At 39.4% G+C, this 27020-nt stretch overlaps 1 long non-coding RNA gene across 1 annotated transcript; it reads right to left on the bottom strand.

The window, feature by feature from the left end:
- Window positions 1-14766: 14766 nt before the first annotated feature.
- Window positions 14767-26194, bottom strand: LOC139974957 (uncharacterized). The gene is made up of 2 exons (XR_011795602.1): window positions 26044-26194; window positions 14767-15391 (listed from the first exon to the last, which is right to left on the bottom strand). It is a non-coding gene; the product is annotated as an uncharacterized lncRNA (long non-coding RNA).
- Window positions 26195-27020: the final 826 nt, after the last annotated feature.

Below are 27020 nucleotides of genomic sequence, written 5' to 3' on the forward strand. Positions count from 1 at the left end.
CGAACTGAAAGTGTGTCTATAATATTTAGTTTCGGTGCTGTCATTGGGATGTACTTGAAATATCAAATTGTTAAATACTGCATATCTTGTCAGAGCTTTATTACGAGAATTACATTGGTCGACAAGTGGACTGAGTGAGTTGTCTGTTGTTGCCCTGCTCATGGGCGGCGATCCTGGGGGGGGGGGGGGGGGATGGGGGGATATATCCCCCCATGAAAATGGGTGGAGGGGATGTAATACACCATATCCCCCCACCAAATGCCAGGAATAAGAATATTTTCATGCCTTCATTTATGCATCATCGTGAATGTACGGCTCTTTTTAGCTTCACTTCTCGCCTATACCATAAACGCAGTGCGATCTTTTCAAATAAAGCGTCTTTATAAAGCAAGAATAGTTGACTGTAGGCTTCATTGGCCCTATAACAACAAAATGTATTATTGCGCCCACGGTATTGATATAGTACATATATGCACCCTCATAGTATTCATATAGGCCCTATAGTAGGCCTACACACGTACATGTTCCCTCGAACAGCTGAGAATCTCATGTTACCAGGGTAATGCTTAATTAGGGGCGTCGGAGCGGTTCGCCGGACCAATATTCACGGCGCAAAAAAAAAAAAAGTAGCACTAAGAAGAAAAAAAGGCAAAAAATAAAGAACCAAAATGAAAACATACTTCAAAATGTGTTTCAGAAGATTAATCGGGTACAAAAACAGACAAGGGAGAATGCACAGAAGAAAAGCTCGGGAAGTGCCATTTCCTGCAATCTGGGAGGCATTTTTTCAAAATTTTCTCCATTACGCTACGCGCCAACCAATGGTGGGCCGTAGCGTAGTTTGACCTTCCAAACGTCCCCCACCCCCCCGATAATTATGGTAGATGGCCACACTCTGATCTTCCGTACCAATCCCAAATAGCTTCCGACGCCCCTGTTAATACACGTACGTTTCACCTGGATGCCCTAGCAATCGGTACCTAGGAATGTAACTATGTGTAATTGTGTATTGCATGTGTATAGCCTATAATAGCCTGCATGAGGCCATTTTCTTCATCGAATAATATAAAGAGCTCTCGAACATTCTAACGTAGCGCCTGAAACAAGATTGACAGGGGCAATTTTCCCAAAAAAACACCCGAAATTAAAAAAAAAGTATTTTGGATCCTGATTATGAGATATTTCGGACATGAAATCCCTATTTTAAAGTTGGGTATATGCCGCTTGGAAACCTCGGGAAGTGCCGTTTCCGGCCATCTAGAAGGTGTGTAAATCCCCAAATTTTCTTGTACGCTTCGCGCCAACCCATGGTGGCGCTCCGCTTAGATAGTCAACAAGGTCATATCCCCCCCCCCCCCCCACTCGGAAGAACGGATCGCCGCCCATGGCCCTGCTTACACTATATACAGGTAGATGAAGAGATACTTACCTGGCTAGTATCGGAGATTGAAGTGAGGAGGAAGAAGGGCCATGCCTCTCCCCCCCACCCCATCCCCTCCACCCACCACCCCTTCTTCATTCCTTCCTCGATTCTCTCCCTTCCCTTCTCCCCAGGTATGTAAGGTAAGTTGATTTTACGGTTTATAGAAGTCAACTCGGTCCTGAAACAACGGTATTGGATTACATTACAAACTTATGCGGCCTTAATGAAGTATTAATTAATAACTAAATAAAAGTTAGCAAATGATTGTTCAACTGAATTAAGGTATATTTCCACTGTATTCATTTCCAGATTTGGTATGGGGAGGGGGGGGGGGGGGGAGTTGGTAAGAGAGTCTGCGGAGACGATAGCACGAACTATATATGTAGGCAGTGTGAGTTTATTTCTAAGCAACTGAATATTAATTATACGGCTCCTAGTATCCATATGTAAGTTTACAAGGTGGAAGTGGGGCTAGAGTGGTTAATTTGTCACCGCCCATGTTGACCCGTAGTTTCTTTTCCAGCCGTGCGAACCTTTAGGGTTCCCCTTTTATCTCTCATATCGAATTTAAATGACTAAAACGTTTTGCTAATTCTCGAAATCGCGACTTTGTTAATTCTTCCAAAAATTGTACCTGCGATGTGTTTCGCCCTTTTGATTCCTTTCCAGGTGATAAAGGTAGTAAAAACACTCATAATTTGGTGGAAAATTAAATTAAAAATTAATATCTTGACGTCATATCATATCGAATTTAAATGACTAAAACTTCGTCGAATGTGACTTTTGTCTCGAGAGAAGCGTGTACTGGGTGCTGGGAAACCATTCTACGTATCCTGACATTTATTTAAGAACTTTTATTTTCGGCCCAAATTTGCCAATTTTGTAAGGCTATACCCTTATGATTTTGTTAGATTTTGGCCAAAATCGCGACTTTTTTAATTCTTCAAAAATTGTAGCTGCGGCGTGTGGCGCCCTTTTGATTCCTTTCCAGATGATAAGAGTAGTATAAACACTCATATTTTGGTGGAAAATAAATTTCAAATCCATATCTTGACGTCATATCATATCGAATTTAAATGACTAAAACTTCGTCGAATGTGACTTTTGTCTCGAGAGAAGCGTGTACTGGGTGCTGGGAAACCATTCTACGTATCCTGACATTTATTTAAGAACTTTTATTTTCGGCCCAAATTTGCCAATTTTGTAAGGCCCTTTAAAAACCATATCTTGAAGTCATTTCATATCGAATTCGTTGACTTAAAAGTGAATTTAGCTTTTATTGATGTTTTTACTGATATTCTTGTGTGGAGAAATTGTGCGTTTATTCATCGTAAAGCATTGTACGGAGTTGATGTCTTGCTCTCAAACTCTGCACTAAAACTTAATGGCCTACTCCCGCCAATGTTAGGAATCATTGCTGATTATTTGAATCCTTGAAGAGGTGACGTCGCCCCCGTCAGTCCAGCTCACTCCCTCCCTCTTTGCAAACTTACAACAACAAAATAGTAATTAAAAAGTGCCGTTTGTTGAAAAACTGCCTTCCGCGCTTTCGCCGTCTCTGAGCCTACACAAGCCATGGCGGTCGTATATAGCTATATCTCAATTATGACGTAATTAAATATATGGCTATAAAAATTCCTCAAACAGGTGAAATTTGATCGCCCCATTTTCAAGTATTTGCTCTCGTGCCTGCTTTAAAAATAATGTGGCAAATTTGGTAGAGGTCTGAGTAGACCAAAAACTTGGGTAGTTACCAGAGGTGGGTCACGAAAATGAAGAAATAGAAAGTTATCCAATACTTGCAATTGGCCCATGATCCAGAGCTGTTGTAAAACAAACCAAACTGCAATGTATTTCGTGTTTGACGGATGAACGAGTTGACTGATACCGGTTTGATAAGTTGAGACCTGGCCTTTGGAATGTTTCGCAAAATAAATTCGACATTTTTTCTATATTGGTTCACATCTTAAAGCAGCTTTTAGGGTTGCAAAATGACTTATTTACTCACAAATTTGCTTATTCAAGCTTCATTTCTAGTAGTTAAGCAAAAGTTGAAAATGTTTTGAAGCTTCGCTTTTACATGTCGCTTTCACTACTATTGAAAAAGTGTCCGGCCGAAGAAATGTTCAGAATTTTAATCAAATTCATTAATTACTCACACAATTACATTAATTGCGTGAAAAAATCTAGAAGAATGTTTGTTTTGTTAGTTTCATTGGCTTATATTCACTAAAGTCATACCGTTTTGAAAATTTTCGACCAAATTTAAAAAAATCCCGCTTTAAATTCAAACATTATTGGACTGTTATGTAATGATAAATAGAATTTCTACAAAAGTGAAAATTATAAGAAACTTGAGTTCAAGTGATAGCTCGATTCTTTTGTATTATTATTTTTATTTGTTTGTTGTCTCTAACGTCTAACAATGAGCCTTAGTGCTTCGCTTTGAACTGATTTGTCCACATTCCGGCGAAATAGTACTCAAACGGTGGCGCTATTATGAAATATAATACATGCAAGAAAATGTACCTGATAATCTAAATCCTTTATAAAGTCCACCAAAATTGCACTGAGTTTATAGCAGATATGGCGGAACCAGAGAGCCGCACCACCCTCTCCCCACCAAGGGCGGCGGAACCGGGGGGCACAGGGGGCACGTGCCCCCCCCCCCCCCACTTTTCCTCAGGTTAAAAATGTGCCCTTTTTCTACACAAAAATTGTACCCCGATCACTTTATTAGGTCAGCGATATTTCAGTAAGAGATCTATTCCTAATTTAGAACTATCAGGGGCGTAGCCAGTATGTAGCACTGTAGGCCCGGGCCTATCGTTGATTAACAGATTTTATATGTATAGAGCTGCAGCACTTTGTTGCCTGTTGTAGTCACGATCGGCGTTCCAAGTTCCAAAACAGCCTTTTCGATAAACATTTACTAGCTACAGTTGTATCAAAGACAATTACTGGCTATAGTTGCAACCAAGGGCGGCGGAATCGGGGGGGGGGGCACAGGGGCACGTGCCCCCCCCCCCCCCACTTTTCCTCAGGTTAAAAATGTGCCCTTTTTCTACATAAAAATTGTACTCTTGATCACCTTATTAGGTCAGCGATATTTCAGGAGATCTAATCCTAATTTAGAACTATTAATGAATTTCTGTGGGTCAAACTCAAAGCTATATCGAATGGAAAAAATTGTTAGCATCTCTCCTGTCTGACCACAATGACATTCGCCTGGCTATTCCGAATGTTCTCTGCCTAATACACATATACCTACTGGCACCTATGAGCGCAGCCTCCGGAGAGAGATCCTTCTCCGTACAACGCCGGATAAAGACATACTTGCGGAGCACAATTGGGGAAAAACGGTATAATAATATGCTAATGCTTCATATCCATAAAGCAAGAACGGACGGATTAGTTATACGGGACATCGCTAAAGAGTATACAAAGCGAAACCCACGTCGAATGAAATATTTCGGGAAGTTTTAAATGTTTACTACCACAAGGTTTGTAACCAGTGGCGGAGCGTCCATACAGTCAGGGGGGCGGATGCCCCCTGACGGACTCAACAGGCCTGCTTGTGCCCTTTTCAGCTGTTTACCACTTTCCACTTATTCGCGATTATTGACTTTTTCATTGCGCTCTCATCTACCTATTGACATTTGTCACGTTTTGTTGGTGTAATTTTCTGACAAAATGGCGATGACACCTATATATTCTTCGTTTATCTGCAAATTAGCAAGGCCCGGAAAGGGTCATTTCCGGCGATCTAGGGAGTATCTTGACTCATAAATTTTCTGTACGCTTCGCGCCAACCTGTGGTGGCGCTCCGCTTAGATAGTGTCGAAAGCGCCCCTACAGACCATTCTCGACCCCCTGATCAATACCCCTAGCTCCGCAACTGCTTCTAACATTCTGGTGAGTGCCATTATGCATATTCAATTTCAAAAAAAATATAATGCATTTCCAAAAATGCATTGCTATATTATATTGTAACTTTTTAATAAGCAGAAACCATTTATAGCCTACTATGAATAATGAGTATGGTTTCAATATCCCATAACCTACCCCATCCTTTCGTATTTTGACATATTTCATTTGCTTTCATGCATGTATCGCGTGTGCAGGGACTTTATAATGATTTCACCTCATTTTGTCTCGAAAGAAAACTTGTTCCTTGTTTCCCAATTTGCACATTGGATATTGCAGTGCTAGTATGCATTTTTTCCTTGAGGGTGGGGGCGTTGATGGAGTGATGTGTATACGCAAATAAGATAATACAATAAGAGTTATAAAGGGTAATAAATACTAGGCTGCATCAGTCCAATCAACTTTCTGCAAAGTGCCCTTCGACGTCGGTGCCCCCCCCCCCCCAGATTAAAAGTGCTTCCGCCGCCCTTGCTCCCCACCCATTTTGTGAAAAATCTTAAATGTGCCACTTTTTATAAAATAACCCCCACCCCCTCCCCCACCATAGTTGATAACGAAAAGAACTATACTTTTAATTAAAGACTGCCGTTTTGCTGAAGAACATTTAAATACAGGAATGCACAAAGGATTGATTTTATCGTATAGTGCTTGAGATAATGTTGTGATCCTCCCCCTTCCCCCCCCCCCCCACAAATCAAATGTCATGTATTGTACACCCCCTAGTAGTACTGTGCCCTTCCTCCTCCCGACGACTCCATTCTTTTCCGCCTCCCCTGACTACTAATACGGGGGTAAACGTTTTTAATAGTTCAGAGAATTTTCGTTATAATCGTATAAATCCACGCACCGCACCATACAAAACATCATTATACACTATAGACCACTAGACCATCCGATTCACAATTTGATAGAAAACTGACATTTGCCATTAAAATTTGACCTCAAGATTACGATCAAGATTGCGACATCTGAGATTCACTTTGTCCGAACTGTCCAAATTAATTCCTAAAGTTGATCAACAGTATGTCTACTTTCCTAATGGTCCTAATCCTCCACATTAGTTGCTAACGTGGTCAGAAGTAAAGGTCGTAAAAGGTCGATCATCACATATTGCCCCAAATATGCTAGAAAGTCAGATATTGGCCAACCATGCTCTGAATTTTAACAAGCATTTAATTGCCAATTGAAAAGTAATTGTTATGTTTGTCTATTTTTAAAATTCTCGATTTGTGGGAATAATTGGAGGACCAGAGTCTTTACCAAAGTACCTTTAATTAAAAACAATCTAGCAATTTTTAGTGTGCTAAAATTTGGAGTCAATACACTGATGACGTTTAACAATGGAAAGTGCCGTTATCACACGGTCTGTAGCAAACTTGGGAATTTGGAAATACAGAAACAGGTCCACACCAGTATTAAAGTAGTTCGAAATATTTTTATAGGTACGACTATGATCGTGACGTCACAATTTCATTATGCAAGAATCATGCCTAATAGTGTAAAACTTCTTACGTTGCTTAAATAAACACTGAAAATGCTCTATTTGAACCGTTGGCAATTTCAAATCCATTAGATTGGTTACATTTTCTGATACTTTGATTCGACCCGCCCATGCCAAAATATTTCCTTCTAGTCTGTTTTACAAATCATGAATAAATCCATTGAAGTGAATCCGCTACTTTTCATATTATATATATATATATGTGTTGAAATAATATTCACAGTGTAATGGTTGTAGATACTAAACAGGGCCTCGCGAAAGAGATCCTGGATCTATCATTTAAAATTTGTTAAAGGTTGGACTCCGTACCCTCCAAGGCTTATTTGAACCTGTAAATAAGAAAATGGTTTGCTGTAGTGAATGTACCCTCACCACTCTTCATTTACTGTCATTTGTGATATGTGAACACCTTAAATTGACTTTTGTGGGGGGGGGGGGTGGGTTAAAAATATCTGTATTGTTAAACACATATATAGAATTAACAATGGTAAAATCATCGACTACAAACAATAACCACTACCAGTAGGTAATCACACCTGGCTGGGCATACATACATATTAAATTTGATCAAGTATAAAGCCAACAGGAACCCATAATCAGCCAATTGTATCAAAAGTACAGCATTAGTAACCATGGAAGATCTAGCAATGGGCAAGTATATAAAGCAGTATGTTAAGCCTTGAATGCCAACTAGGAGCAATAAATACTACAAAAAATATTTAATATCAATATATTAAAGTGTTTAGATGTTCAAGAAAAATAGTCAATAAAAACGTATAGAATAGTCCTAAAAGCTTCTTGTTCATCCCAGATAGTGAAAATGACTATATTTTAATTCTCTAACATGGTAGTCCTATCCTCAAATCAATTTTCCTAGATTACACTGAGATATTTCTTTGTCTTTCTTAAACCCAGGTCAGTATTTATCATAGGCAATTATGAAATATGTACTTTGAAGAATGATTATATAGAACCTATTTGTGATAGGATATTTCAACAATACAGATGGAAAATGCACATCTGTAATTATATCTATTATTATGATCTGTGTTATTACCATGTTAATCAAGAGAGCAGTAGGTATATAATGTTAACTAGTGTAGCGGCACGGCGACTGGGTATACACTTTCGCCATGGTCAGCACATATAAATTTTGTTGCCCATCCCAGCTGGATACTGAATTGAGGTCCAATGACATCACAATTTACTAGTTGAATTCCATGTAAAAGATCAACTATGCTGATAAGTAGCAATAGTTAACAATGTGTACATGCATCGTTGATCACCATACCAAGTCATAGAACCTTTATAATGATCTCAGCTATAATAGTTAAGTTTGATATGCTATGCACTGGTTTCAGCTACAGGGGCTATAACAGACTCTTCATCTTCTTCTTCATCTTCTTCTTTCCCTACATGCATCTTCTAATGCTCACGACAGTGTCCTTTCCTCAGGAACCCCTTCCCACAGGTCTGACATTTATAACATCTCTCACCAGTGTGCGTCCTCTCATGGTCTTTACAGTTTGTCAAAGTCGCGAAAAATCCGCACTGGTGTGGCTTTTCGAAGAAGAAGAAGAAGAAGAAGAAGAAGAAGAAGAAGCAAGTGACGTCATAAATGAGTTATGTTAAATCGATCCACATGGTTAAGATATAAATTCGTATGAAGAAAATGAGCAAAGACTTTCTTAGTTCACTCCTTTTACGTCATCTGTTTCAAATAAACGCTCGCTTCCTTTGAATCTCGTCGGAATTCTTCAGGCTGCGTTACCGGCAATCCTTTCTCTGACTGTACGTATTTCATTGCTGACATTACACGTGGCGTATAACTGTTACTACTCATGTCTCCAGCAGGCTGGGTCACCGACAAACCCATTATCTGACCTTATGTAATTCATTGCTGACATTACACGTGGCGTACAACTGTCACTGATCCTGTCTCTAGCAGGCTGGGTCACCGGGGTCCCATTCTCTGACAGTGTGTGTTGCATTTCTGACATCACACGTGGCATATAACTGTTACTGCTCCGGTCACTAGCAGGCTGGGTCACCGGCGTCCCATTCTCTGACAGTGTGTGTTGCATTTCTGACATCACACGTGGCATATAACTGTTACTGCTTCGGTCTCTAGCAGGCTGGGTCACCGGCTTTCCATTCTCTGACAGTGTGTGTTGCATTTCTGACATCACACGTGGCATATAACTGTTACTGCTTCGGTCTCTAGCAGGCTGGGTCACCGGCGTCCCATTCTCTGACCTTGTGTGTTGCATTTCTGACATCACACGTGGCATATAACTGTTACTGCTTCGGTCTCTAGCAGGCTGGGTCACCGGCGTCCCATTCTCTGACCTTGCGTGTTTCATTGTTGACCACACCCGTGACGTATAACTGTTACTCCTCATGTCTCTAGCACGGTGGGTCACCGATTTGTCCGTATTTCATTTCTTGTACCATCCACGTTGTATAAACCTCAGGTCATACTCCGGTACTCACACGGCTGAGTCACGCGAACTCCACTCTCCCCCTTTGGATCATTAAAGGATGATTTTATGGATAGACTACACTTGACATGTTGAGACCATTTAAAATATTTCCAACAGTCCATAAGATATTTTTCTTCTCTTTACACTGTTCCTTGTTTTTCCCCATCTTCTTTTTTTGACATAACGAAAAACATTGAATATTCGTGGATCAACAAGTATGAAGCGACTGGACTGTTAAGTCTAGAACACAGACCATTTGGGAGATGTCCACAGAAACCGCACATTCATTGAAGACTCGCCCCAAACCGCGTGCCGCGCTCTGAAAAAAAAGTTAACTTTTCGTTGCTTGCAAATGACGTTTTCTTCTTTTCGCTACAAAATGCAAACAGTAATGAAACGTGATACCTTGTTATCTTTCATCTAGACATGAGATGTCCACGCTGCTATGTACACTGTGTTGTGGGTATATTCCCCTCTGAAATCCCTCCGAACGACGCTTACCGCCGCAAAGGATTCGGAAACTTTACGAACTGTAATGGGTTGGTTGCAACACTGAAATTAAATTAACATAAAGAACAGTATTATTAGCAATTAATGGCCTTGGATATTGATGATAATTTATTGATACAAATTCACACATACATACATATATACAAAAAATAACAAGAAACAAATTATTATTATACAAGCAATTTTAATATGCAAGCATGATAATAAAAAAGTTTAAAGTTATCAAAAGCACTTGTCCTGATGCTTCTTAAATAATCAGATATTGACGAAGGTCCAATTAAACCAATCGTTGGAAGGGGAGGCGCAACGGGTCAAAGGGGAATGGGGAGTTCGTCCAAGCAGTTTATTTCTTAGTTGGATGGCATTATTGGCAGAATTTGAATCCTGATATATCAAAGTCCAACAAATGATGAAACCACGATCACTTCAAAAGGAAAGCCTCGTCAGGTTGGAACCGATATAAAAGATACTTTCTCTGATATATCAATACATGTGGTTAATCATATAACTATATGTGAAGTTTCTTTATTGAGAGAAATTCCTTCCTTCTATGAACATTCCCAGCAGATCGCCCACCCCCCCCCCCCCCAACCATCCATTAAAATGTAATTTTCACTGACCATATAAGAGACTGAAATCAGAATTATCACTCCTTTGCAGAAGACAAGTCAAACGGTTGCCAAGTGGTCAACTTCATGTAATTGATAGATAGACCACCCAGTTGAGACCATTTTTTATATACTGTATTTCATGTCCCGCTTCAAAGCACTCGTGCTGACAGTATGAGTATCATTTTGAGCTAAGCCAAAGCCTTCATCTGAGGTATATAGCTATCACGCGATTTTGTCAGTATGAGTTCTTTGATACACGAAATCAGAGGGCAGAGTAGAGAGGTATTAGAAATAGCATCAGATGAAGGTTAGGAACTGTTGATACTGTCAGTATGAGTTCTTTGATGCATGAAATGAGAGGGCAGAGTAGAGAGGTATTAGCAATAAGATCAGATGAAGGTTAGGAACTGTTGATACTGTCAGTATGAGCAGGGAGCTGCTACTCTAACTAGTAGCAGCTCCCTGGTATGAGTGCTTTGATGCATGAAATGAGAGGGCAGAGTAGAGAGGTATTAGCAATAGGATCAGATGAAGGTTAGGAACTGTTCATACTGTCAGTATGAGTTCTTTGATGGAATGAGAGGGCAGAGTAGAGAGGTATTAGTACTAGGATCAGATGAAGGTTAGGAACTGTTCATACTGTCAGTATGAGTGCTTTGATGCATGAAATGAGAGGACAGTTTAGAGAGGTATTATCATAAGGATCAGATGAAGGTTAGGAACTGTTCATACTGTCAGTATGAGTGCTTTGATGCATGAAATTGGAGGACAGTTTAGAGAGGTATTAGCATGGCATAACTGTCCCATCTGACTGGATATACTTCATATCGCTTTTATAATCTTTTCATAGATATCTTTGTGGTGACGAAATCACTCAAACAGTTAATTTACCCATCGAAACAATGTTGACAACTCAACGCGGTGATAATTTTAAAGCGGTTGTCTATATTAGCAGACTTTGATAACCTGCAGTTTTCAAACTTATTTTCAGGTCAGATATGTTCTCAAGTATATGTACGTATATTCCACACGAACTTAAAAAAAAGCCTGTACCATAAAATTGGTTACGGAACAGTGGTTTAATTTGTATTATTTTCGTACCATGCGAAACTGCCTCGTGACCCCCTGTTTTTTCCAACTGAGTAATTTTGTTATTCTGCGGTTATTCTGGGGTATTCCTTCAATGACGAAAAGTTTGGGAGCACTTATGGCTATATATAAAGCACCCATGCAGTGTATATATGGCTTGATGAGTTTGTACTGTGAATATTAGTATGAACTCTTTGAGTTTTATAACACCGCAGTAACACACGTTAGACCTGTCAGCAGATGCTACTGTGGAATAATTATTAATAGAATACTTCATTACTCACAAGCCGTTTCAACTAATGACTGGTTAGGAGTCTACACAACTTTTCCTGTGTTTGACTAGTAAGGATACCATGTAAAGATGGTTGAAATTGCAGATCTTAAGTGTTTTACAGTAAATGTGTGATTATTGACGAAACCTGTAGAATAGTTTGGTTAGACCAATCAATCATTATGCATAGCATTTAGTGTTAGTATTTTCCGTTTGTAAGTCCTTACCGGTAGCAACTATAGTTATAAATGCAACACATGTTAAGATATTATGACACACATCAGTTTTACCTGATTAACGGTAACTCACCTTAACCAGTTTGAACTGATAAAGCATTGTGCTACCTATCGTGTGCTACATATACCACCCTTAGCAACACATTAGCCTAACCACTGGTATATACCATACTCCGAAACATGCAATCTGCTTTCCTTCATTACGTATCCATTCGGGGTGTTTTTAATTGACCCCAAAAAAAAGGGAAAGTTACAATTTCTTAACTTTTCTCCCTCTTTGACCCAGTATACTGATAGGAAACTGCAAAGCTTTGAATTTCAGACTTGATTTTTTTTTTGTCGAGCACCGTACCCTGTATAAGGTGTCGTCTGCCAGTGACTGCCGTGTGATTAACGTAAACATTACCAGCGTAAAAGGATATCAATTGACCTTTGAACTCTGAAGGTTAGGGGGGGGGGGGATGTTGCAAAGTCTGGAACAAGTTAAAAGGGGTGCAGTGGTGAAAGTGTCTTTTTACAAATTTAGCCAAAACGCAGTTCCGCAAGTTTCGTCATCCGCAGTTATATCGACTCGAAGATGAAGCCATTTTTTCTCTCTGGTCAGACAGCATCCAGTAACTGCTTGTCAGGGGTTCGTGTTACAATACATACTGTAATTGTGAGATTGCAGAATGTAACAGTACAGTGGCTTCAGCGTTTTCGATTTTCGTATTAAGCATGAGCTGTCTATAATTACTGATAACATTAAAACCACAGATATTAATTTAGAAAAAAAAAGGAATTCACTTACCTGCATTTCCATTGCCACTAAATCACAGCATAATAATTTGCTGTAGAAAGAGTTTCTTCTCTGGCTGACGATCTAACTGCGATTAATTATATGGAATAACAACATATCTGCCAACTTCTTGATTTTAACATGTTGTCGTACGCTGATTGGATGGATTCGAGGATACCTTCACACACACCCACTCTGTCAACCAATCCAGTGTAAGAACAGCCCCTCGTTTGTAACGTGCGTGAACCCATTGTTTAACCATGAAAGTGCCATGTGACTCATTTCCGTTTGCCCTCGGTGAAGCATGGAGGTAAGTAACAAAAGCGTTTGTTTTTAAACTTTGCTGCGATAATATTAAAAACCTTACTGTAGATTCTCATTTACAGTCGTTTAAAATGGTGTTGCAAACTTTTAATTGCTGTGAATTTGCATGAATTCCAATAACTTATCTAATAACTGAAATAGGCTACCAACACGTATATAAGCTATGATACGGTTAAAAGTAATCGTTGCATTTTGTTGTTGTTGTTGTCTATTTACCTAATCTCGAGTCATGACAAAATACTATTCGACTATTTCCACATATACCTCCAATAGGCCTCCACTCACACCCCCGACACACCTTCCATGAACAGCCAATCACAGCGTTATTGCATTCAGGCCAGCTGAAGCGTGAAGGTCGACGGGGTTGAATACAACTTTCCAACAGGGAATTCCCCGATTAGTCAGCTATTGCGAAGTCAACGGAAGAAGGATGGTGCAATGCTAGTTTAAATGTCCTTCCGTCACGATCGAAATGAATAATAATAATAATAATTTATTTTGTAAAGCGTAAAATCCACAAAAGTGCTCTAAAACGCTATGTAACAGCAAATAAGAAATATAAAAATATGACACAAAAGTCTCCATGTACGGGAACTGAATAGAGTCTCCATGTACGGGAACTGGGTTTGATAGTGGATCAAATTGTTTGTTTTTTGTTTTGTTTTTCATGCTCAGGTTCTGTCTCTCCAGACTGTTCTCCAAAAGTATGGTGTGATTCTTTTCGATAACAACATCTAGTTTACCTTTATTCCAAAATAAGGTCAAAGGGTCCCTGCCAATTGTTATGAATGATTATGAATAAGGGGGAGGGGGTACTCTTCAAATATTTACAGGGGACATATACTTTACTATTTTAACTACCCTTATAAGCACTTTAAGCCTTCCAAACGTAGGAATAATAACATATTAAAAATATTCTGAAAAAGAACAACAAGGCACTGAAGAAAATTTCTCTGGCGATGAGCAATTTATTACATTTCCAATGTAATTACTGATCATCATTAAAATGACCGTCATTAAAATGGAGATATTACATTTGAATGTTTGGAATTTTTAGAAACATGAAGGCACTTTTAAAATCTGGGAAGGCAATATAGCTGCTCGGCATACAAGAATGAAAATGAACAATAAAATATAAATATGAAAAAGGACAGCTAATAAACCAGAAAGAAACCTATTCGTATATGTTAACTTCTTGTTTCGTAATAACATGATTGATGATGTAACACCATTACAATGACGAGCGACTCAAGGCATTGCCTTCTATATGATGACCTTTATTACCACCTTTATTTCGACAATTTATCCTTTACCGACTTTTTCATGTTTGCTAATAGTAGTTGTACCAGAGGTCATTGTCTTAAACTCTAAACGTCACATAGTAGGATTAATATTCGGCATAACTTTTTTTCTAATAGGGTTGTGAATGAGTGGAATGGTTTGCCTGAGAAAGTTGTACTTGCAAGTAGTGTCAATGGGTTTAAGAACGCTTTGGACAAGCACTTTAAGCATTGTAATCGGGTCTGAGTGTTTGCGTCTTCATTATTTTTCTCTCTCTATAGGGTCCTTGATGGGGACTTAAGTGTCCCTCCTGATCCTTTTTTTTCTACTAAACTAAACTAAACTAAACTAAATCATTAACGTCATTATTGAAGTAGAGGAGGGGGAGGGAAATATATGCACTTTGTTCGAAAACATATATTATTGTTCAGGAAAAACGAAACTAATTATACAAGATGATTCATAAAAGTAATAGAAATTAAATGTTTCAAAAAATTTAGGATAGTACTCTAAAAACATATTGCCCAATCAGCTTTGAAGAGTTGAAACTCCGTTAATGTCTGTTTACTTTCTGTTTCGTAACAGGCAGGTCGAGTCACTGGCAATCTGCTGGCACTATCTGAGACGCATATACGCTCTCTGTCCTTTATTTATCGACAGGGTGTGTGACGGGAAGTCCATTCTCTGATCTTCGGTGGTTTCCGTTAGTGTCATCATTAAAAAGTACTAACGCTGGCCGTATACTTGTTGAGTATTCAGCAGGCTGAGTAACTGGAAGTCCATTTTGCGATATTCTGTAGTTTACTTCCCTTACCATCCGTGGCATATAAACGGGAGCTCTCCTCCGGTGTACAGCCGGCTGGGTCACTACCAGTCCACCGTCTCTTCCTCCATAGTTCACTGCTCCTGATTCAGCAGGATGAGTCACAGGATGACCATTCTCTGATGTTTGGTAATCTGAAAAGAAATTATCACTAAAGAGATTAAAACATCCAACAAATATCGTTTTTAATTTAAGTACCGTAGATTCTTGTCTTTGGCAGGGTCGTCTCTAGAGGGTTTGTGGGGGTGTCTCACCCCCCCCCCCTTAAACCAGTGGCGGAGCTAGGGGTATTGGTCAGAGGGGCGAGAATGGTCTATAGGGGCGCTTTCGGCACTATCTAAGCGGAACGCCACCACAGGTTGGCGTGGAGCCTACAGATTTTTTTCAGTAAAGATACTCCCTAGATCGCCGGAAATGACCCTCTCTGGGCCTTGCTAATTTGCAGATAAACGAACAATAAATAGCCGTTAGAGCATTTTGTCAGAAAATTGCAGCAAGAAAATGTGAGAAATGTCAATAGGTAGATGAGAGCGCAATCAAAAAGTCAATAATCGCGAATACGTAAAAAGTGGTAAAAAGCTGAAAAGGGCGCCAGCAGTCCATTGGAGTCCGTCAGGGGGGAGGGCGTTCGCCCTCCCCCCTGACTGTATGGACGCTCCGCCACTGCCCCAAACTTGGTAAAACTGACGAGTGCGACAGTCGGAATTTCCGACTGTCGCACTCTAGTTTATCTAGGCCTATTCATTTATTCCTGTGATTGTGCATGACCTAAAATTTGATAAAGTTCGGTCAAAATTGACCTTTAATCAGTCATATTTACCACGTTTTCCTTGCCACTTTGAGAAATTGTATCTCGCGATTCTCATACTCCACCGTACAAAACTTCGTATGATATTGAATACTCCAAAAAAATGCCTAATAGAACTACCGTCATTGGCGTAGGAGCCCAATTTGATTTGGGAAGTGGGGGGGGGGGGGGCTGTAAAGTCTTGCCCTAAAAATATAACCAAAATTTTTGGCGCGCTCCGCGTGCGTTCCACATGTTAATTGGCATATCAAATAGGCATGCATCGGTTTTTACATCGCATGCCAAAAACATACAATCATTTGCTGTGTAATTACCCTTCCATATTGGTTAAAATTATGGGGGAAGTCGTTACAATATTAATGGTAATAATCATATAAGTTTAACTACTGAAAAACACATTGTTATTATCTTTATTTCATTATCTTTCTTTCTTTCTTAGGTACCCGAAAAGTTATCAGCATATTGCCCAAATTTTCACAAATATATTTGGTTGGGGTTGGGGGGGGGGGATAATAAGTTTGTGAAATGAGTGCCAGTGGGTACAAATGTATCGGAAAAAGTTCGCAACAAAAGTGCAGTCGCGACAGATCGGGTGTCTGACTGACACTGACCGTATCGTTGACAAGTAGCGCGAGGGTGGGGGAGGGGGTACAAGGCAGCAGTCGGAATTTTCTGGGTTCAAAACCCATCCAGTTGGATTTTTCAGCCACTACACACCCCAATCATCAGGCCTTAGCTACGGCCCTGGGCTTTGGTGAATGATTTTACAAAACAAAGCGATCACTACTCAAAGCGTGGTTGACCCTGGTTGAGATATAGGTCAAACTAAGACGCCCTCTAAATCGGGTCCTTTTAAAGTTACTAACTGGGAGTGGGAGGGCTTGGATTCCCGTCCACTGTTTACCCCAACTGCAGTTGAGAAAATTTCAGCTCCCTTTTTGTTCCCAAACGATATTTATTATTACAACAATTAATAATCGTTAGCAGAACTAGATAAAAATGTCTCATAATTTCCCATTATTCACCAATGTTGGCTGTATTTATGGAAAATCTTCGACATTTATCCTCATACAGGCTTCACCTTGGCATATTGCTCTCAAATTATCTCTCCGTTGATGCAAAAATTATAGCCGCATTTAGAATCAAATAAACTGACAAATTGCTCTCAGTCGGAGATAAGAAGGTCAACAAAATTTACTCATTTATATTACACGTCAATTCAGAGATTCTTGCATCTTAAGAATGTGATATGTAACTGAGCAGAAATTTCAATTTTATGCAAAGATGTTATATTTCTTTATATTTTAAACTATTTACTCGAAAGTTTGCACTTTTTTGTTTTATCTCAATCGTTTTCGATATCATTCTCTGATATCATTCTCTATCACACCATACCAACAACCGAGGGGGACGGTATCATTTAGGGTGTTATTTACACCCAAACGGGAAGCAAAGTCTCATCTACCGTTTATATACGGTTTTTCAACACGTTTGGCTCACAAATCAAATCTGTAACTCAGTATCATTTGAGGGGGGCCAAAAAAAGAAGCTGACGTCACCCTCTATCACCCCATGCCAACAAACTTCGGCGGACGGTATCATTTAGGGTGTTATTAACACCCAAACGGGAAGCAAAGTCTCATCTACCGTTTATATATGGGTTTTTAACACGATTTTTGGCTAACAAATCAACTCTGTAACTAAGTATCATTGGGGGGGGAGCAAAAAAGAAGCTGACGTCACCCTCTATCACCCCATGCCAGCAAACCTCGGGGGACGGTATCATTTAGGGTGTTATTAACACCTAAACTCGACACAAGCTATCCGATTTATATTCTCATTGTAGAGAGAATGTGTCTCACATTAAAGAAAGAAGAGAAATTAATTGAGAAAGCCGTAAAGTAAAATGAAACTATGAGGAAAACTATGATTTTGTTTACGGAATACGGAATATTATATACAAAGATACATAAGTAAACATAAAATGACCCTACTCATATAGTATCGTTGAAATGAAATTACAAGAAAACTCCCCGATCAGTACATCCGGACCAACTCGGAATAGATTGTAGTGTCAGTGTATATACAGTCAAATTACACCGTTTTACAAGAGTTAGTCAAAATATAGTTAATATGTCTGCAAACTTCATTCAGTATGTGTGTAGAAGGTTATCGATATGCAACCGCAATGGTGAAAAGAAGGCTTAGCGATGTTGTATTCCTTTTAAATACCAAAGGAATTAATCGCCGTGAACTAAAGATGGATTTATTTGACAGACAGCAAAATCATGTCGACAGTATAAGTATAAATTGTGAAAGTTCAGGCCCGATTGTCCTTAAATGGGATCCATACAACCATTTTGAGATAACATATGATGGGTAGTCTAATGACAATGATCCAATTGTAAATTTGGTTTAGACAAAACATATTACATAAATTGGTTAGCGATAAATGTTATCATGGCATTTTTCTCAAATTGTCTTCAATCAACCTGATTGCATATAAGCATGTGAATTGTTTTAAGACGTTGGACCACCGAGTTGCAAACACGATGATAAAATCCATGATGTTTTGTTATTTCTCTCAAATACGTTTGCGTTATAAGCATCAATTCCATCACAGGATATAACGTATCTGACCTCCTTGTTCAAAATGTGCCGAAAAAACTTATTTTATAAATGACCGGTTACAGTGAATAAAAAAGAATAAACGGCTCATGACTCGAAATACATAAATTGACCTAATATCTTGACTCGATATCTGGCATTTTACATTGACAACACATGCATGTACAATATGGTCCTTGTATATACTAAGGGGAATGTATATATCAAGTAAGGCTTTCAATCAAGGTTTACTTACTGTATAAGTAGTTGAGATATTTTCATATTTTCAACAATGTTAAGATGATGATTTGATTGGCCAAAACTACGTGAAAAGCAGCTGGGCTGATATCTTTTCTAAGTAATACGTACATTTTATGAAGTTTTAAGTTGCATTGACTTTTTTAGTTATCTTACACATACACACACAACAAACAAACAACAAACAAACGAAGGCAAACTCCACATGAATCTTCATAGATCTTTCGGCATTCAGCAGTAAGCTGGTAAGAACCAAATTCTTTAATAGACATGCAACAAACGACAAGTAATGAAATTAATATCTAACTTATCACTGTGCCTAGCGTAGAAGAGAAAAGACCATGACTTCTTAAACAAATTACAGGGTAGACTAATTATGGATTACCTTCTTGAACTATAAAAATTGAAAGTTTATTGAAAAATTTAGTCATATTTCTTTAAAAAAAAAACTTTTATTAATGAAGAAAAGCACAGTGTTTTACACAAAATCGCAAATTTGGGCCCCGGATGACCGTTGGCCCCAAATTCTTACCCCTATATAGACTACTGTTCAAGTAACACTATGACCAACATTCTTCATAATCCAATGCAAACTGCACGAGAAGAACCTTTGGTGGTTTCATACAACTAACTCCAAAAGATAAGTGGTTGATCTTTGACATCCATATTTTTTTGAACACACCATAATTATGTCTCCGTATTAAGAGAACACTATGACCCAGCATGGTGATCACCCATATAGGAGAAGCATTTTGAGTGTGTTCACACAATGAACCCAGATGACCTCTGTATAACCTTTGGCATAAACTTACAAAACACCCATATGACCCACTACTCAGGGACACTATGATCAAGTTTGGTCATCTTTTATTGATGTGTACACATGCACTAACTTCACTGGAATGAAAATTGAAAATAGCTCTTTCGACTACAAGTCTGTGTAATCAACAACCGATGGAACCTCAAGTCTTTTGTTTCATTTAGAGTGACTCAACAAAACGTACCTACACAAGTCTGTGTAATTAACAACCGATGGAACCTCGAGTCTTTTGTTTCAGTCACTATCGGTTTAATCCGTACTATACCGTTAACCAACTCCTTTAAAGGGCATAATCAACAGGCATGCAGTTACCTAAATCTTGTTTTCTATCGTTGGCTAAATTCTTCAATCTCCTTTTATGTTCCAACAAAGGTACCCTCGTGATGTTTCAGAAGACATATATTGGATATGAAGGGATCAACTTGTATTTTATAAATTACAAACTTCATATAATGAACAAAGGGTGTATGCGTATTCCCCTTAAAGTGCACTCAACCAATGATAATGTTTCTCTACCACAGATCTAACAACTGCTGAATACAGATAATATACACTTACCATCCAAAATACAAAAGCAGGAGCACTATTTAATTTGTAAATTTGTATCCATGCATGCTAAGGATACTTATCCCAGGTTGTGATAATCACTCTTGTTCCATGTTCTGAAGTTGCCCTTCATGAATTTTGAATATGCATTAACCAGGTAATAACGCCAGGGTTCTCGCCAGTCCGATTTAACCGGACGGGGTTCTAGGTTTGAATTTGATTTTGCCTCTCGCCGATCGGTTCGAAAGTTGTGCGCCCTTGCTGTTTGAAAGTTGGGTGCCTGGTTTTATAACTGTTATGAATAATAAATGTTAGCAAGTAATACTGAAACTTTTTGACATTTTTAATGTGAATAAAACCATCGACTAAATATTCACACTTTTCAGTTCACTATTCCTATTCCCAACTGCAACCACGGCAAATAACACATCCCAGGTATCACGTAAGCGCTGCAGTATAGTGATACCGCGACACAAACGATCCCTGCTTTACACAGCAAAGGGTTGCGAACGAAGTTTGTGTTTTCTGAGTACTGAGAGATGCCAGAATGTTTGTATTTAAACATTGTACCTAACCTTAACCAGGGCAGGGAAAAATGAAGTCACAACTGAATGACACAAAAAAAAATAGTCATGCAGTTTATGTAGCAGTTTATGTAATGTTGACTTTAGTCAATGGTAAGCTGACTAGTTTTCTTTATACTGTAGAGTATACTAACAGCAATGTCCAGGTTATTGCCAAACATTTGAACATTTAAGAAATCATAGCTTTGTAAAGTAGCAGGCGCGTATCCAGGATTTTCAAGCAATATAGAAAATCCTCCTTGAACCCCTAACAGACAGGTCAAAGTTGCACGAGTAGAGGAAAGTATGATGAAGAATGTTGGTGAGGAAATTTTCGAAAATTCAGACACAGTTAATTTATTGGTGTAGAAATATTAAAACCTCTTATAATGGCTATTATAAAACTTGGTTGAAGGAAATGAAAAATAGCAGATATTTCCGATATCAGGTATATCGAAACCGAACACTACACACATTGGCGTAGGTCCCGTAGGAGGCGGTGGCTGCAGCCCCCTCCCCCCCCCCCCCGCAACCAAATTTTCCCCATCTTTTTCGGGCACCTACTGAAAGAAAAATAAATAGCAATGAATAGCTTAAAAATGATCTCCTTGGTAATTAAAATAAAGTTCTAAGCTTGGCCGACATTACTACTGTAAAAGAGAGTTTTGACATAAATGGATCTGTATGGTTTTTCTCCATCTACATAAGACATTTCGTTGTTTACATAGCATCCAGCGGTATACTGTGCAACTTTCACGGACCGTGCGGTACACGATGCCATGCACTGTAATGACCGTTGCTTGCTTATATGATATTGGCATTGATAGCCTATGTTGAAAAATTTTGGCTTTTTTTTCGGGCAAGTCATTACAGCCCCCAAATCCAATTGGGCTCCTACGCCTTTAACTACACACATAGACAGTTTTTGAGGCTGTTCATCGTGGAACATGCATTTCAATGCTTACTGATACGATGTGATATCTGCTGTCTGCTTTACAAATTCAAAAAGGCGCGTAGCGAGGAATTTGCCAAGGGAGGGGCCAAGCCTGTAGGCAAACTATCTAAGCGAAGCGCCACCATGGGTTGGCGCGAAGCGTACAAGAAAAATTTTGGCCGAAAATGCCTACCAGATCGCTGGAAATGACACTTCCCAGGCCTTGTAAGTTGCATCTAAGCATTGTCTATTTTGAAATTACTAGCGATGTCATAAAGAAAATTTGCTCGGGGGAGGGGGGCGGTCGCCCCCTTCCCGAAATGCGTCATGTACCCCGACGACTCGGTCGAGTTCAAGACCAGCCACAGTTGGTTCCATATAGCACAATTGTACAATTGTTTAAGGCGTCCATACACACAAACGCGTTATGTTAGACCATATATAGTATTTATATAGATACATTAGTGAGAGAGGAAAAATGGAAACGTCAAAAATGGAGTTGTCGCTGTAAGGGGTAGGGTGAGGCGCACACCACCTCCGTAATCCTTGATCTGTCACTGGCTACCCTGTGTATATTATAGGGATCAGCGCTTTAACTATGACTGTTCCTCTTTCTCTTCCCGAGGTCTTGGCTATCTTCTACTCCCTCCTTGTTTCCTTTTTCTCTCTTTTTTCTTTTTCTTTTCCCTTCCTTCCTCTCCTCCTTTTCTTTTTTTTCCCCCCTCCTTTTCCCTTTTTTCTTCTCTTTTTTTCTCTCCTCTTTTCCTTACCCGGGGGGCGCGCGCCCCCAACGCCCCCCTGGATACGCACCTGAGTAGCGTGAATTTCAAGTGGCTTGGCTGCAGGAAAAATCACCAAGACCAGTTTATTTTGTCTTTATTATTCGGCAGGCTAATATGTATAACTCTAAGTTATTGAAAAATATTTGAACATTTATGAATCATAGCTCGAAAAATAGCGTCAATTTCAAGCAGTTTGCCTACTTAGAAAACGCGAAAATCGCGGAGCTTCCGGGGGCTTAGCCCCCTGGACCCACACGACGGGCTTTGCCCCCTGATCCCACGCCGAGAGTACGATCGCTACGCTACGCGATCGCGCGGATACCTTTGGCATCCGAATTGATCATCGGCACTTGGGACCACCCGGTTTTCAAAAAAAGCGGGCGAGAACCCTGCAGGTTTTAACTTTTAAGACAAATTCCAAAAGTAAGATTTGATTTGTTAGCCAAATAATGTGTTGAAAACCGTATATTAACGGTTGATGAGACTTTGCGTCGAGTTTGGGTGTTAATAACACCCTAAATGATACCGTCCCCCGAGGTTTGTTGGCATTGGGTGATAGAGGGTGACGTCAGCTACTTTGGGGAACCCAATGATACTGAGTTACAGATTTGATTTGTGAGCCAAACGTGTTGAAAAACCGTATACAAAAGGTACATGAGACCGCCTCGAGTTTGGGCGTTAATAACACCCTAAATGATACCGTTCCCCGAGGTTTATTGGTATGGGGTGATAGAGGGTGATTAAAGCTACTTTGGGGACCCCAATGATACTGAATTACAGATTTGATTTGTTAGCCAAAAATGGTGTTGAAAAACAGTATATTAACGGTAGATGAGACTTTGGCTGAGTTTAGGCGTTGATAACACCCTAAATGATACCGTCCCTCGAGGTTTGTTGGTATGGGGTGATAGAGGGTGACGTCAGCTACGTTTTTGCGCCCAGTGATACTGAGTTAACGGAGTGTTAGCTCAGTGGTTAACACCGGTGCCTTTCAATCATAAGGTCCCCCGGTTCGAGTCACTCCCAGATTAATGTATGTCGTCCAGTTACAGAGTTGTTGACAATTAACAATCGTAATCATTGACGTTAAATATGAATGTGAGAGACTGACTTCGGTCAGCTTACGGCTTTGATAAGCCAATTAGGCTTCTTCGCGAGTTCCTGCTTGCAGGAGGATCTAATATACATACATACATAGTTACAGATTTGATTTGTTAGCCAAAAAACGTATTGAAAACCGTATATTAACGGTAGATGAGACTTTGCCTCGAGTTTAGGCGTTAATAACACCCTAAATGATACCGTCCCCAGCGGTTTCTTGGCATGGGGTGATAGAGGGTGACGTCAGCTACTTTGGGGACCCCAAAGATACTGAGTTACAGATTTGATTTGTTAGCAAAAAAACGTGTTGAAAAACTGTATATAAACTGTAGATGAGACTTTGCCTCGAGTTTGGGCGTTAATAACAACCTAAATGATACCGTCCCCCGAGGTTTGTTGGCATGGGGTGTTAGAGGGTGATGTCAGCTAGTTTGGGTACCCCAATGATACTGAGTTACAGATTTTATTTGTTAGCCAGAAATGGTTTTGAATAACAGTATATATATGCTACGTTCGACTTTCAGTTGCCGAGTTAATTGTTAATAACCCCCTGCCCGACATCGTCCCTCACGGTTGTTGACATACTTTGGTAGAGTGTAATGTCAGCTTTAACGTTCACCCCACCCGTCTGCATGTTTCCCATTAAGCTTTGTTTCCAAATATGTTATCTTTAACCCGAAACTTACGCTTTTCGCTGATATTCGGGGCAGGTCTGATATTTTAAGAGCTATAATTTTGCTTTACCATAATAATGAGTTAGTCCATATCCTGACTTAGGGGACATTTTATACTCCCTTCCATAATTACGAGTTTGTCGGGTTTGAATCACTTACAATAAAGTATTTAATGCATGGAACGTCCAAAAGCCTGTCTTTCCCTCCTAATTGCAATCGATTGAAAGCATTCGATCATTCAATTTGCTTTAAACACATCATTTCTGCCTCATGGCCCACCACGAAGGCCACTACACAACTCCGTAGTATTATTTGCACTTTCTAGCATTTTTTGGTCGCCCTTATTGGTCGCTGTTATAAGTTCCCCAAATTTCAGCCAGATTTTGGAGCGCTGGGAACATATCCGGACTGATCGACTCTATTACGGGGGAGTTACTCGTGCTAGTGTAGATACTTGGATTTATTGACAACGTGAAAATGTATTAGTAATACAGAAAATGAGATCAAGCCATGCTTTGAAATTATGTTGTTCTGTAATTTACACCAACACTGAAAAGGTTTACAAAATTAACATTTTAAAACATACAAGGAAAGATATGAATTCTTCTACAGTTGGAAATTTAAATTATATGAGATCAAGACAGTGCTAACTAGAAAGTTATGTTTCTTTGATTTTCCACAAGATAATGAAATTGATAGAAAATTAAAAAAAACTTAATTTGAGTTGGCTTAAAGTATGTCAATATTTTCCGGAAATATGCCATAAAGACCAAACATAGTGCATACAGTATTGTTAAACTGAAAGCACATTTTCCAATCATATCTTTTCAGCCGGAACATTCCATTCTCTTACTGTACCTTTCTCATTGTGTTAGAAAAATGTTGAGGGGTAAGAACTTGAAAGTCCTACACTACACTATATGCTCTACATTTGGTGTCCTAAACAAATGACCATCAAAGGGGAAGGGGATGGGTCGTTTTTAAGATGAAGTTATATGGCCTGCCGGCCTGCGGGAGGGCTCTATGGAAGGGATTCCCTTGCAGTATGGCGAGCCTTTTGTGCCACCTTGTTACTTATAAACGCAGTTTCACTTTAAGCATTGCACGCCTGTGTCAACACATTATATGCCTATATGTATGTTGCTATGAAACAATTAGGGGGAACTCTTTCACCTAAAGGCAGTAAAACAAGTTGATTTCAAATGAATAATGTTATGCAATCTGGCAATACCGCTTTTGAAGTTTACATGACAAAAATTTTTCTCGAACCCTACAAAACTAGACAGGAGTCCTGACTCAAGATTCATACTTTGAACAGTGATAAAAGCTATTGTGAAATCTTCCTCTTTTTTTAAGTTTGTACTTACCTATCACTACAAAGATTACCACGCATTGTCAATCAGTGAATTTCAGTGACTTTGTCCTCTTGCGTGCTTAGACTCGGGGGGGGGGGGATAGATCTAGACTACGCCCCTATATAGGCACAATGTAGCATAACTATCGAGCGTATTCACGCACGCGTTTACAAGATACAGGTAGATGAGAAATTCAAAACTGTGACTTTCGATTCCAATCATATGCATCGCGTCGTGCGTTACCGCCCTAGGCCTACTCACCGAAACCCAGTGTATGCTGGCGATGAGATATGCAACTCCGTGGCCGATTGCCTTCTTGTCAAAAAGTCAACGCTTACCTTGAGATTTCATTCCAAACGACATCTCCAATATTTCAAGACAATAAAACAGAAATCTAAAATATTAACGGTCCTTGTAGGAATCCCCATGTACCATCAGTACAAGTACTACGTGTCCAAATGTTCGTTAATATTTGGTTCATAACCTAAATACAAAACTGCAACTACGGAATTGCACATGACAAGTGTTTTCAAATATCACATATATATATCACGGAAAGCTTAAAAGTTGTATTTTGCACACGGCCTTGAGTCGGGATGAGTGCAACTACGGTTTTACCACTGACCTCAAAGAGGTCAGTGGGTTATACCATGGAGCTCTGTTTATGGTTATACGGTATTTAGGGGATAAATACGAGGGGAACCGGTCCTAAATTTGATTTGAGACCGATGATGACATCATCGAGGAGGCTGAGCGGACAGAGGTCTCAAATCAAATTTAAGACCGGGTATCCTCGTTTTTATCCCCATTCATAAATGACCCTCAAAAATGTTAGAAAACGGCATTTTTTCGCTAATTTTTGCTGATCTGTATTTAATTCTCCTTATGCCTCCCTTGATCTTTTTCCTGAATGACGTAATAGTCACCTCATGTAAAATAGCATTTTCTTCTGACGAACACTAAGAGTGAAAAATACGAATGAAGCAGTATCGTTTGGTCTTAAAATTTTGGTCCTTTAATCAATTCAAACACTCAAAAATGGAGGGAAATGACAATTAAATAAGAACAAATGAACAAATTTCTAAAGAAAACATTTTAAAACTGATTTTTGACCTACCAGGTCAAACTGAGTAATAAACAGATGCTGATTAGTGTGTGTTTTGAAAAGTCCTGTAAACGCTACAACAGTTAGGCAGCTAGCAACGTCACATGTAGCTAACATTCTTTCGAGTAGAACACGTCTATCCCTAGTCGGTAGATGAACCGTTCAAATACACGTTTACTGGGCCTGAGAATGAGCAGTTTTTGAAGAGGT

Source organism: Apostichopus japonicus, chromosome 10 (genome assembly GCF_037975245.1).
Source record: "Apostichopus japonicus isolate 1M-3 chromosome 10, ASM3797524v1, whole genome shotgun sequence".
Lineage (NCBI taxonomy): Eukaryota > Metazoa > Echinodermata > Holothuroidea > Aspidochirotida > Stichopodidae > Apostichopus > Apostichopus japonicus.